Source organism: Silurus aristotelis (genome assembly GCF_946808225.1).
Source record: "Silurus aristotelis genome assembly, chromosome: 1".
NCBI classification, from domain to species: Eukaryota; Metazoa; Chordata; class Actinopteri; order Siluriformes; family Siluridae; genus Silurus; species Silurus aristotelis.
In genome coordinates this window covers 17,678,829-17,690,787 of record NC_139574.1, presented here as the reverse complement: position 1 = coordinate 17,690,787, position 11,959 = coordinate 17,678,829, and the positions used below count along the sequence as shown (strand labels likewise).

The window sequence follows — 11,959 nt, the reverse complement described above, 5'->3', positions numbered from 1 at the left end:
AGTTCTCCCACTTAGAAATCATGGAGTGGTCTGAAATTGTCATCATAGGTGTATGTCCACTGTGAGAGACATAATCTAAAAAAAAAATATCCAGAAATCACAATATATGATTTTTAAACTATTTATTTGTATTATACAGCTGCAAATAAGTATTTGAACACCTGTCTATCAGCTAGAATTCTGACCCTCAAAGGGTGTAAAACTGCTTTCAAAATGTCCACCTCCACTACATTTATTATCCTAAATTAGATGCACCTGTTTGAGGTCGTTAGCTGCATAAAGACACCTGTCCACCCCATACAATCAGTAAGAATCCAACTACTAACATGGCCAAGACCAAAGAGCTGTCCAAAGACACTAGAGACAGAATTGTAAACCTCCACAAGGCTGGAAAGGGCTACGGGGAAATTGCCAAGCAGCTTGGTGAAAAAAGGTCCACTGTTGGAGCAATCATTAGAAAATGGAAGAAGCTAAACATGAAGAAAGGAAGGTGAGAAATCAGCCCAGAACTACATGGGAGGAGCTGGTCAATGACCTGAAAAGAGCTGGGACCACCGTTTTCAAGGTTACTGTTGGTAATACACTAAGACGTCATGGTTTGAAATCATGCATGGCACGGAAGGTTCCCCTGCTTAACCCAGCACATGACCAGGCACGTCTTAAGTTTGCCAATGACCATTTGGATGATCCAGAGGAGTCATGGGAGAAAGTCATGTGGTCAGATGAGACCAAAATAGAACTTTTGGGTCATAATTCCACTAAACGTGTTTGGAGGAAGAAGAATGATGAGTACCATCCCAAGAACACCATCCCTACTGTGAAGCATGGGGTTGTTTTTCTGCACATGGGACAGGGCGACTGAACTGTATTAAGGAGAGGATGACCGGGGCCATGTATTGCGAGATTTTGGGGAACAACCTCCTTCACTCAGGTAGAGCATTGAAGATGGGTCGAGGCTGAGTCTTCCAACATGACAATGACCTGAAGCACACAGCCAGAATAACCAAGGAGTGGGTCTGTAAGAAGCATATCAAGGTTCTGGCGTGGCCTAGCCAGTCTCCAGAACTAAACCCAATAGAGAATCTTTGGGGGGAGCTCAAACTCCGTGTTTCTCAGCGACAGGCCAGAAACCTGACTGATCTAGAGAAGATCTGTGTGGAGGAGTGGGCCAAAATCCCTCCTGCAGTGTGTGCAAACCTGGTGAAAAACTACAGGAAACCTTTGACCTCTGTAACTTCAAACAAAGGCTACTGTACCAAATATTAACATTGACTTTCTCAGGTGTTCAAATACTTATTTGCAGTTGTATCGTACAAATAAATAGTTTAAAAAAATCATACATTGTGATTTCTGGATTTTTTTTTAGATTATGTCTCTCACAGTGGACATGCACCTACGATGACAATTTCAGACCCCTCCATGATTTCTAAATGGGAGAACTTGCAAAATAGCAGGGTGTTAAAATACTTATTTTCCTGTGTGTGTGTGTGTGTGTGTGTGTGTATATATATATATATATATATATATATATATATATATATATATATATATATATATATATATATATATATATATATATATATATATATATATATATATATATATATATATATATATAGTGGAACCCGGTTATCTCGCCCTCGGTTACCTCGACAACCCTATTAAGTCGACGTTTTTGAAGTGGAACCGCCAAATTCTCGCTTTTTCTAAGCATTTTTTATCGGTTATGTCGACTTTTTTTTATGTCGCCGAACCCTGATATCTCGAGCACAAGGGGGGAAAATTTGCCATTTAACGTCGGTTATCTCGGTGCAGCCGCAGAAGAACTCGCGGAAGTGGCGAAAAAATCAAACCTTACAGCTGCTACAGGTGTTGTATTGTATACTGGTGAATCTCTGCTGTTAGTTAGTGCACATATGCCTTTTGTTGTTAAATGTTATGCGATGAACGGGAGGCGAAAGCCGCGCTTGGCGGCGCGGAACGTGGGATGAGGGATCGGGGGGGAATCCGCGGTGCGCTTTGGGAAGAAAAGCGCAGCCGTTGAGAGAGTGCCGGTGGGAAGACACGTACCGGGATACGCATGCGCGATAACAACGACCGCCGTGAACCAACATATAACAACAATAACGGACAGTGAGAGTGTGGAAGATTAAATAGGAGCTGGTGATGATGATAAACGAGCACCATATGTGCGCGATTGAAGCCGGGTGCTTCAGAGAAAGCGGCCGAGAAAACACCTGACACGCTGAAGGGGGCTGAAGGGGGCGTGGCAGGTGGATTCCTGACAGATAAACATGTACTGTATGTATTTTTATAGCATGCCTTCATCAAACAAATCGCGGCAACGCTGTTGTGTAAAAAAAAACCTTTAAAAACACGTGCATGCACATTCTCATTTATTAACGCACATCATGTACATAAAGAAATTTCAAGCACGTTAGTATATTGCCGCCATTTTGATTTTCGTTTATCTCGATCATCGGTTACCTCGATGCTTTTTGGCAACCCCCTAGAACATCGACATAACCGGGTTCCACTATATATATATATATATATATATATATATATATATATATATATATATATATATATATATATATATATATAAACAAACTGTACAGCTTTTATATAAGGCCACTTAACAACAGAGAATAATGGTAGAATTCATTCAGCACTATAGGTGGGGTGATCATTCTACAATCTCCTTCCTCCTCTTTTTTCAGGGTCAACTGAGGCAACCAGTTTTAGGCAAATTACAGATATCTCTCAATGTTAACCCCTTTTAGTACTTCTTTTGTTTTGGCCCCCTGTTTTTACATTTTTTAGATCTTAAGCCATACTGCCCCAATGTTTTTCTCCTCCATTCAAATCATAACTGAATCCAGCTCTCCTCAGATGAACTCGGGGATTCCCCCAGAGAGAAGCATGCTGCTTGCTTTCCATCTCTCCCACTCTAGAACACAAACGGTTTTCGCATGGCTCAAGATCTGAAAGAGGGGGAAAGGGGGCCAAAAACGAATAGGTTCAAAAGGGGTGCTTCTGAAACTGTGTGATAGAATAAAAAGGCAAGGTTTTTTTTATGCTGGCAGCATGTTTGTGTTGTCTACTATCAGACTATTTGTGCCTGTGGAGGAGTTGATTTCTCCAAGCACATATAGAGGTTTTTACATTTAGATTCATCAGAACTTGAATGAACTAAAATACTAGTAATTGGTGAATTGCTCTTAATACCTAGTCTGAAAAAAGGTACTTACAGACAATAATGTGTGTTCCTTAAGTGAGCTCAGGCAAATTCTCAGTTTTTCTTATTATGCTATTTTGCGGTTAGCTGTACTTTTTAGAGCTTTACATCATTATTATAAAAATGACATACTATTATTTAGCTTTAAGAGACAAACATGGTGAAGAGTTGCAGTACATAAACATATACATATAAACTGTGCATAAAATAAGTATTGAATAAGCATATATTTAATACAAATTGACCATCATTAAACAGAGCAGTCCAATAGCTGACATTTGCCACTTAATCTTCATTTTTGGACAAGAGAAGACAAATCAAAAGAGAGTCTCTCTTTTGGTAGTCAACAGTCTGCTAACATAGACATGACTTAAAAATAAAATCTGTCCTTTAACCAAGAAATAAAATATTGGATCAACTCTCAGTAGTTTCATAAGAAAGACTTGAACTTCTGGGTCAACTTATAAATAAGCATGATACAGCAGTCATCAGCCAGCAGGTGCAAATAGCCTGTGGGACAGAAACTCATGTGAGGCCTTTACTAGTCCCATTGGTTGCCATGCACTTTGGCTCTTTATTATATTACTGTAATCCCCCACTTTACCGCGGTTCGAGTCTCGAGCCCCCGGTTTATCACGGAATTGCATTTGCCACATACCTAATGTGTTCCGCTTGATAGAACGATAGCCCAAACGATAGACCAAAACATTTATAGGGAATAGTTTTTATGGAGTTTTATGTTTAAATAATAAAATATATTAATACAAATATAAATATTAATTATAAAATGAAGTAAAATGTTAATACAGTACAGTACTGTCTACATAAAATAAATTTTTTGGGGTGGCTTCCGTTTATCACGTTTTTTTTTTTTATTGCGAGCGGTTTTGGAACGTAACCACCGCGATAAACAGGGATTACTGTATTAGCATGGGCAAGAAGCAGGCCAGATACAATCATCTGCATATTGCCTATTTACCCGTTCTCCATAGTGAACAGTCAAAATGCTCAAAGCACTTAAAGGGCAGCAGTACAAAAATAATATATTTAGTGCCAGTGGGATTTGCCTGCATGAATAAAAACATAAATAAGCATTTCAATTCACACCATGTTCTAATATTCACTGTAAGTTTTGAAGTGTTTTCACTGCTCTAGTCAGGAAAAATAAATACTTGTCACAGATATTGGATCACAAATTGTCTCCTCAGTAGAAAGGTAGAAAATACACAGAAAATAAAATATTACATCAATCAATATGAGGAAAGAAACATTTCTTTTATTAAATTTGACATTTGTACAGGTAGGTTGGTAAAATACACATGCTAAAAACTCAAGGGCCAAGACTGTTATTCATAGAGCTTCTGAATGCCAATGATGCTGATTCATTGTTTTTTTTTTTGTGATTCAATGACCCTAGAAACAGAGAATAAATCTAATCAAATCTGTTCCGTTGATCACTACTGAGTTGGCACTAGTGGTGCCATGTGTTCAGGTCTCTTTTTCTTATGTACTCTAAACAGGTGAACTGCTAATCAGTGGTGCATGATTGCCACCTGCTGTGCCGGAGTGGAAATATGAGTACTGCTTTGAAGTGTACTGCAATGCAGCATGTAAAAATCAAATAAAAGTAATATGTTAATCATCATTTTAATATGATAAAATATAGTTTTTCTATATATAGCTGGCACAAAATGGAATGTGAGAATTTTTATTTGAGTGGATTGATACGTACGAATGCTGTTCATAGACTTCAGTTCAACATTCAACACTATCATTCCCCAGCACCTGATTGGGAAACTGAGGCTGTTGGGCCTGAACATTTCCCTCTGTAACTGGATCCTGGACTTTTTGACTGAAAGACCTCAATCAGTCCAAAATTACAAACATCACCTCCAACCTGGATGGAGAGTACCAAATACCTTGGTGTTCACCTGGGGTAGAACCTCACCTTTTTCACCAAACACTGGCTCCATAATAAGGAAAGCCCAGCAGCATCTCTACTCGCTGAGAAAGCTGAGGAAAGCAGAGTTTTCTTACAACCTTCTACAGAGGGACCATCTAAAGCATCCTGAGCAGCTGCATCAGTGCCTAGTTTGGTTATTACACCGCAAGACCCTACAGCAGATAGTGAGGATGGTTGAGATCATCATTGGGGTCTCTCTTCTTTCATCGTGGACACTTACACCACACATTCAACCCAAAAAGTTTCTTTCTATAAGCCAGCAGACTTCACAAAATGAAGGAACTGGATTATTATACACAAACAATCAATGGGGAAAAACATCTGTTTGCACAAACTGCTGTTTGCACACTTCTGTTAAACCAAAAATTTACATTCAACCAAATGTTTAGATGACCAGTATTTATTTTTGATTTGTATATGGAAAATCCATATGCACAACCTTATTGGTTGGCGCTACTGTGTTACTGTTTTTCTGTCTCATGTCTCCTGTCTGTTGTTATTTGTTTTTTGTTTTTTTGCACTAAGTGTTGCACATGTGCACTTTGTGTTGTTAGTTTAGAGTTCTGTGTAGTTCTGTGTTTCTTTTGTTAATTTATGTTGTTTAATGTAGCACCTGGGGAAACGTTGTAGCACCTGGGTCCTGGGGAAACGTTGTTTCGTTTCACGGTGTACTGCACTGTATATGGTTGAAATGTCAATAAAGCCGACTTGACTAATATTAAGATTTGTTTATTCCAAATATGACATTCTTTGAATATTATAAAAAAAAACTAACCAGAGCAATATTTATTATTTATTGAAATAAAAGTTAAGCAATGCATCTATGCACATTTGTGAGCAATATGCAATTCCCAATGTGAATTTTGCTGACTGTAATGTGATGACTGAAACCATATGCTGGCTATTAATGAGGCTTTGAAATATGTTTAAAGAAACTAATGCTTTTTTTTTTTTTTTTTTTTTACAGCATGAATTGCATATTTAAGGTTTTCCAAGACATCTTGGTGATCTGATTTTTGACTCAGGATCATGGTCAAATTCATGGTATTCCTTTGGAATTATTTTGTTGTCGGACTTGAACTGATTGTCTGTGACTGTTTAAGATTCTTTGAATAAAAGACCATAAACCCACAAATACTCAGTGTGGCTGCCAGTTATGAGCCAAACCTATTAGATGTTAAAAGGCAAAGAACAACTTACAACACTGACCCTTTGTTGATTAGTCTGGGGAACTCTGCTTTAAAAATTAAACCCTCAGATTATCATTCAGTTCTTCACATTAAAGCACAGTTTTAAACTATTCAAAAAAGTACAGCAACTGAGAGTCACAGTTAGATAATGTTTCTCAGTGATGACAGATTCTTTCACAGCAAAGCATTCTCTGAACAATGAACCTACCCCTAGTCAAAAGTCAAACATTTGATCTGGGGAACACAAGTAACTTTAAAACGATCTGTTGTTAATTAATTTCCCCAATGAAATTGTTTGAGAATTCAGAGGATCATTTAGATGATTATTGGACATATTTATAAGAATATCTAAATTCTTATAATTTATCATCAGTTTCTCCACATTGCTGCCCTTTTTCCAACTTTACTAACACATGCTGACTCACTCACTCAGACATCTCTTTGACAGACACACCCACTGACTGACTCACTCACACACAGACATTTAGCTAAAAAACATCCACAATTGTTAATGAAACATAAATAAAATTAAAGAGACTCATAACCCATATTCTGGCTGATGTGTATGTTGCCTAGTTTAGTTTCAATCATCAACAGTAAACAGAGATAAGCAAATTCAGAAACACACCTAATCTGGCAGCAACAACTGATTGGATAATTGCGTGAATGAGAAGGTGTATAGTTTTTCACAATGAGTGTATACACCAGGTTTTCTAGTGGGATTTTCAGCTTGTTATACAGTGTGGCATGGCAAAAAGAACAATACTGTAAGATGTACAGTACCTTTATTAGATACTATTTAAAAAATAAATTAAAAGGGGGGAAAAGCTCAAAACAATTACTCTACAAATAATAGCTTATACCCGTACTGTTCAAAATGCATACCTGCTACTAACATCCAAACAAAATGTACTCCCTCCTTATCACATGATCATACAGGTGATTTAAGATCTTAGTTGTCTATAAGATTATCTATTAGTTACAGAGATAACTTCTGTTGTGTATGTACTTGACCAGTTATTTGTATGCAATAATGTCTATGTCCACAAGAGAGCACTGCAGCATGTGAGTGAGATACTTCACCTACCACAAACAGAAATAGAACTATTTAGCAGGAGAAAAACAGTGCCTGTATATATATTTAATTATATTTAAGTAGTCAAGTAGTGTAGTGTATATATATATATATATATATATATATATATATATATATATATATATATATATATATATATATATATATATATGTATATATAAATTATAATTACAATATAAAAAAAATCTAAATATATAATGTATATATAATAATATATACACACACACATATGAATGTCCATACACAGTACATATTTTCCTAAAAGAATAATATTTATTCTTTTTTTTTTATATACTGGAATATATTATTTGCAACTGATTTAAGTCTCTCACATGATTCTATTTACTATACTATGGCACAAGCCCAATGTAATTAAAACAACAGTTTATTATTTAGAAAGTGAACAAACACAGAATTCATTTGTAATAAATATAATTAATCTTTTCACCTTACTGACAAACAATACATAGCATAAAATATCAATTATATGTACTCATATATTTACTTTTGAAAGAACATATGCCATTAATTAAAACCTTGAACAATACAATATAGCAAAAAAAAGTTTTTAAACTTAAAACTCTTTCATGCTGAGCATTATAGTGGCCAAGATATAATAAACATTGCTATAGTTATGAGCAAAATCAATTTCCTTTACAAGAAAAAAAAGAACAAACCTCAAAATGGTCTTACAAAAAAAGTCTACTAAAGTAGAGAAACAGGAGAAAAAACAAAACATATTGTACAATGTTTGAACACCTAAAACTCACAATCACATGATGCATGTGAGAGTGGTTAGCCAGACCCTTTCAATTCTAGGAGCATTAGCCACTGGCCTGTGAGTAATTTGGAAACATTCATTCTACAGTATAGTTTGTTTATAAGCATGCTTTTCCATCACATGCACACAATCACTTTAACAAACATGACTTTGATTTTGCATACACATGTAGTCAGTATTGTCTTGGACTGTAAATTACTTTATACTGATTTTTTAAAAAGGTATTCTATACTTCAGACTAGTAAATGTGAAAACAATTAAATTCTTGGAAAACTGACACTCAGCCTAAAATACAAGTAAAAAATGGCACCATGAAGAACATATTTCTAAAATATCCTAATTAATGAAATTAATTAGATTAATTAAAGCGGATTGATCAAAATGAATTTTTTTATGAGAGATTTGCTTGGATAGTTCTTGGGCTTAGTCAACTGTTCATTTTATTTTTGATGATGCTTTGCTCTTCTTTTAGCGTAAGACATTATGTTTGCAGCATGTTTAAACCACTCGTGTCTCACTTGCTCGTACACATGCAAGCGTGCTTGCACAACAGCTCGGAGGGCAAAAGTGGAGACCATCTGAAACTGTTCACCAGGATCTTGCTGCCTCACACTGTTCTGACTTCAAAAAGAAAGAGAAAGAGAAAGAGAGAGAGATAGAGGGGGGAGGGGGTATAGTTGGGGAACTACAAACTTTTTTAATTTCATTTCATTTCACATTTCAGGTTAAAGGTCAGTCACACAAATGTGTTGAAATGCATCTTTATCTATTAGCAAACACTTATCGAAATGATTGCTTACGAACATATTGCTATAAAATTTGTGCTAAATGATGTGCACAGAAACAATTCTACCATTTTACACTTGATTAGCCACACTTAATATACTATTGGGAGACTGTTCAACTATGACACTGTTTAGAGCAATATTTCATAGAAGTAAAGATAAATTTAATTTCAGAGAAATAAAATATTATAACCCATTTTTTTACATTTAAATTCCGCCTGCCTGAAATACATGACTTATTACACTCTTGACTTCTTTGGTTATTATGGAGCTACAGGTGTCACTGTGGTGAAAAAAGGGAACTGAATATCTAGGGTAGAGGAAGGGTGACAAAGAGCTGCTTAGAAATGCTGGAAATATCACCGAAATGTGATAGAGGTCTGTCTTAAGACAAGTTAATTCCAAAGTGAAATGTAAACACAGTGTAATGAATGAAACCTAATTTAATATAAATATTTAAAATCATTAAAACTATTTCTGGCCTGTAAAAAAAAAGAGATTGCCAACTACCCTTTTCCTGTCTATACAGTATACAGAGTTTCTGAATTGAACAGGGTATTGCCCTAATATGCTAGAACAGAAAATACAAAAAAGCAGACTTTGTTGAATCTCCTAGGAGAAAAATACTGGACATGCGTTAAACTAAAATACTGCTATGAATAAAGATAAATAAATTAAACAAATGGACAAAAGCCAAATATACTTCCTGTCATTTTCCATTAGACAGGTTTTTTTGTTAGCTTAGCAGTGCCCAGGCTCAGACTGGCTCTGTGGCTGCCATACTGTTCAGTGTAGCTATTCACCTACATGCTTGTACCACTCTTTGTAAGCCAATTTGAACAGGAGTTTATATTCACAAATCAGTTATCACAAAAGTTTGCTGTTGAAAAGCTCAAACAAAAATTAGCATTATGAATTTTTACAATAAAAAGCTCAGGGCTTTCTGCAGGCTACCCTGCAGTTCTTCTGCTCCAATCTTGTCAAATCATTTTCATGCGGAAACAAGAGACATTGTAAATGCTTCACCTTACAAAAACATATAACTGTCTGCTTCCATCTACTAGGTGTGATGTTTAGGTGATAACTGTTGACTGTAAAGTGAAAATACCTGGAATTTGAATAGCAGATGGACATCTGTCAGAGCCATGCTGTTATTGTAAATGTATTCTACTTAGTGTACTATACACATCTGAATTAATATACTAAAAAATGGCAAGTATGTGGCATATATGTATAACAGGAATATGGATTTCTTTTTCTTTTTTTTATAATAGCTAGTGGCAGAAAGGTGAACCAATCTGTTGAACTTATTTACCTCAGTAAAGCTGATAAGGTGGTTTTACCCTAAGGAGGTTTTGTAAAGGCTGACTGTGTGGTGCATGTGGAAACAATCTGGTATGTATGATCATGACCTCTCTCCACTGCTTTATAGACCTGCTTCCTGTTCAGCCTGAAAAGTTTAGCATCTGTCTGGCCCGCAAACATTATTTAGAGAGATCACTTTATTAGGCAAATAATCACTTTGTGGCACGTGCTAAAACAACGATCCAATAATGGCAAGGATGTGGTTGCGTTAGTTAGAAACAACACACACACATTCACATACAATGTTGCTGTTTTTTCCATTACCCTGTGTAATACTGTGTATAAATGGAATTGTACACAGACAATTTAAACGTGAAATTAAACAAAAATAAAAAATATCAAATTAAAATAACAAATCAAATTTTTCCTTGGAAATGACTAAATCAAATGTCAGATAAGCTGGCTCACATTTTAGTCCTTTCCAGTGGCAGACAGATTTACATTTCACATTGGATGTGACAGAACTTGGAAAGCTCTGCTGTCAATCGAACATGGGGTGAAATGAGGACTTAAGGTTGCTCCTCTCACAAATAGGTTTGGATAAAAGCATCAGATATAAACAAGGATTTAAAAACCATGAGCCAATCTCATAATGGCAGTTGCTCAAGGAATTTGTTTACACATAACTGTTTTGCAGGCAAAGATTTTAGATTCAAAATGACTTGAAAATGGTTCAATCCAAATGAATGAACAACATGCTAAACTATGAACTCATACTAGTTTACTTTTGCCTTGATGACTCACATCCTCTGAAATAAAAGTGTTTTATTAAAGTGTATTTTTCTGTATAATAGCCACTAATCCTTTATGACTGAAAGACTCATTTCCTGGACTGCCATTTTGGCATTTTTTTGTTATGCAGGCCTACTTCAGATGAATTGTGCAATGCCTCTGTTTCTGCAGTACAAAAAACAGAATGCTAGAGAGTGCATTTGGAAAGCACATTGAATCAGTGTGTTGGCTGACTGAACATTGCACTGTGTGTTATGTGGTCATGTAATGAATTTCTCTAATCTAATGTACATGTGAAAACAATCAACATTGAAAGAATGTAATCACATAATGGAAGGAATGCATTACACACAGCCCCACCATAAACTACAGAAATCTTTTTAGTCAACTATATACACCAGTTTCTAGAGGCAACTACATATAAAACTTATGTCTGAGGTGACAAAGACAATAAGAGAAGTCGTGTTTTAATAGAGCAAAAGGATTTAGCCGCATATGGGACAGCCTAATACAATCACTGCTTATATTTACTAATATATAATCCTTGGACTATTTGGTGCTGCATTATCAAACATCTTTTTATACTGTGTTGAGTACTATATGGGATTTTCAGACCCATAAGCCTCAGGGCAGTGTGTTTGAATGTGAAACTGACCTCCAGCAGAAGTGCAATGGAGTAGCTCCAGATGCTTCTACAGTCCTCACTCCCCCGGCATGAAATTCTCTCCCACACACTTGTGCTTCCACCAGAAGGCCTTGTCCCCTCCCACTCTACCAGCTCCTTCTCCATTACCTTTTTTGGTGAA

General features: G+C 36.0%; 1 long non-coding RNA gene across 1 annotated transcript in view; it reads right to left on the bottom strand.

The window, feature by feature from the left end:
* The window catches only part of LOC310730882, a 20,710-nt gene extending 8,751 nt beyond the window's left edge, over positions 1 to 11,959 (bottom strand). Inside the window, exon 1 of the long non-coding RNA XR_014535002.1 lies at positions 11,809 to 11,959. This is a non-coding gene — a long non-coding RNA (uncharacterized lncRNA). The remainder of the gene's footprint in view (positions 1 to 11,808) is intronic.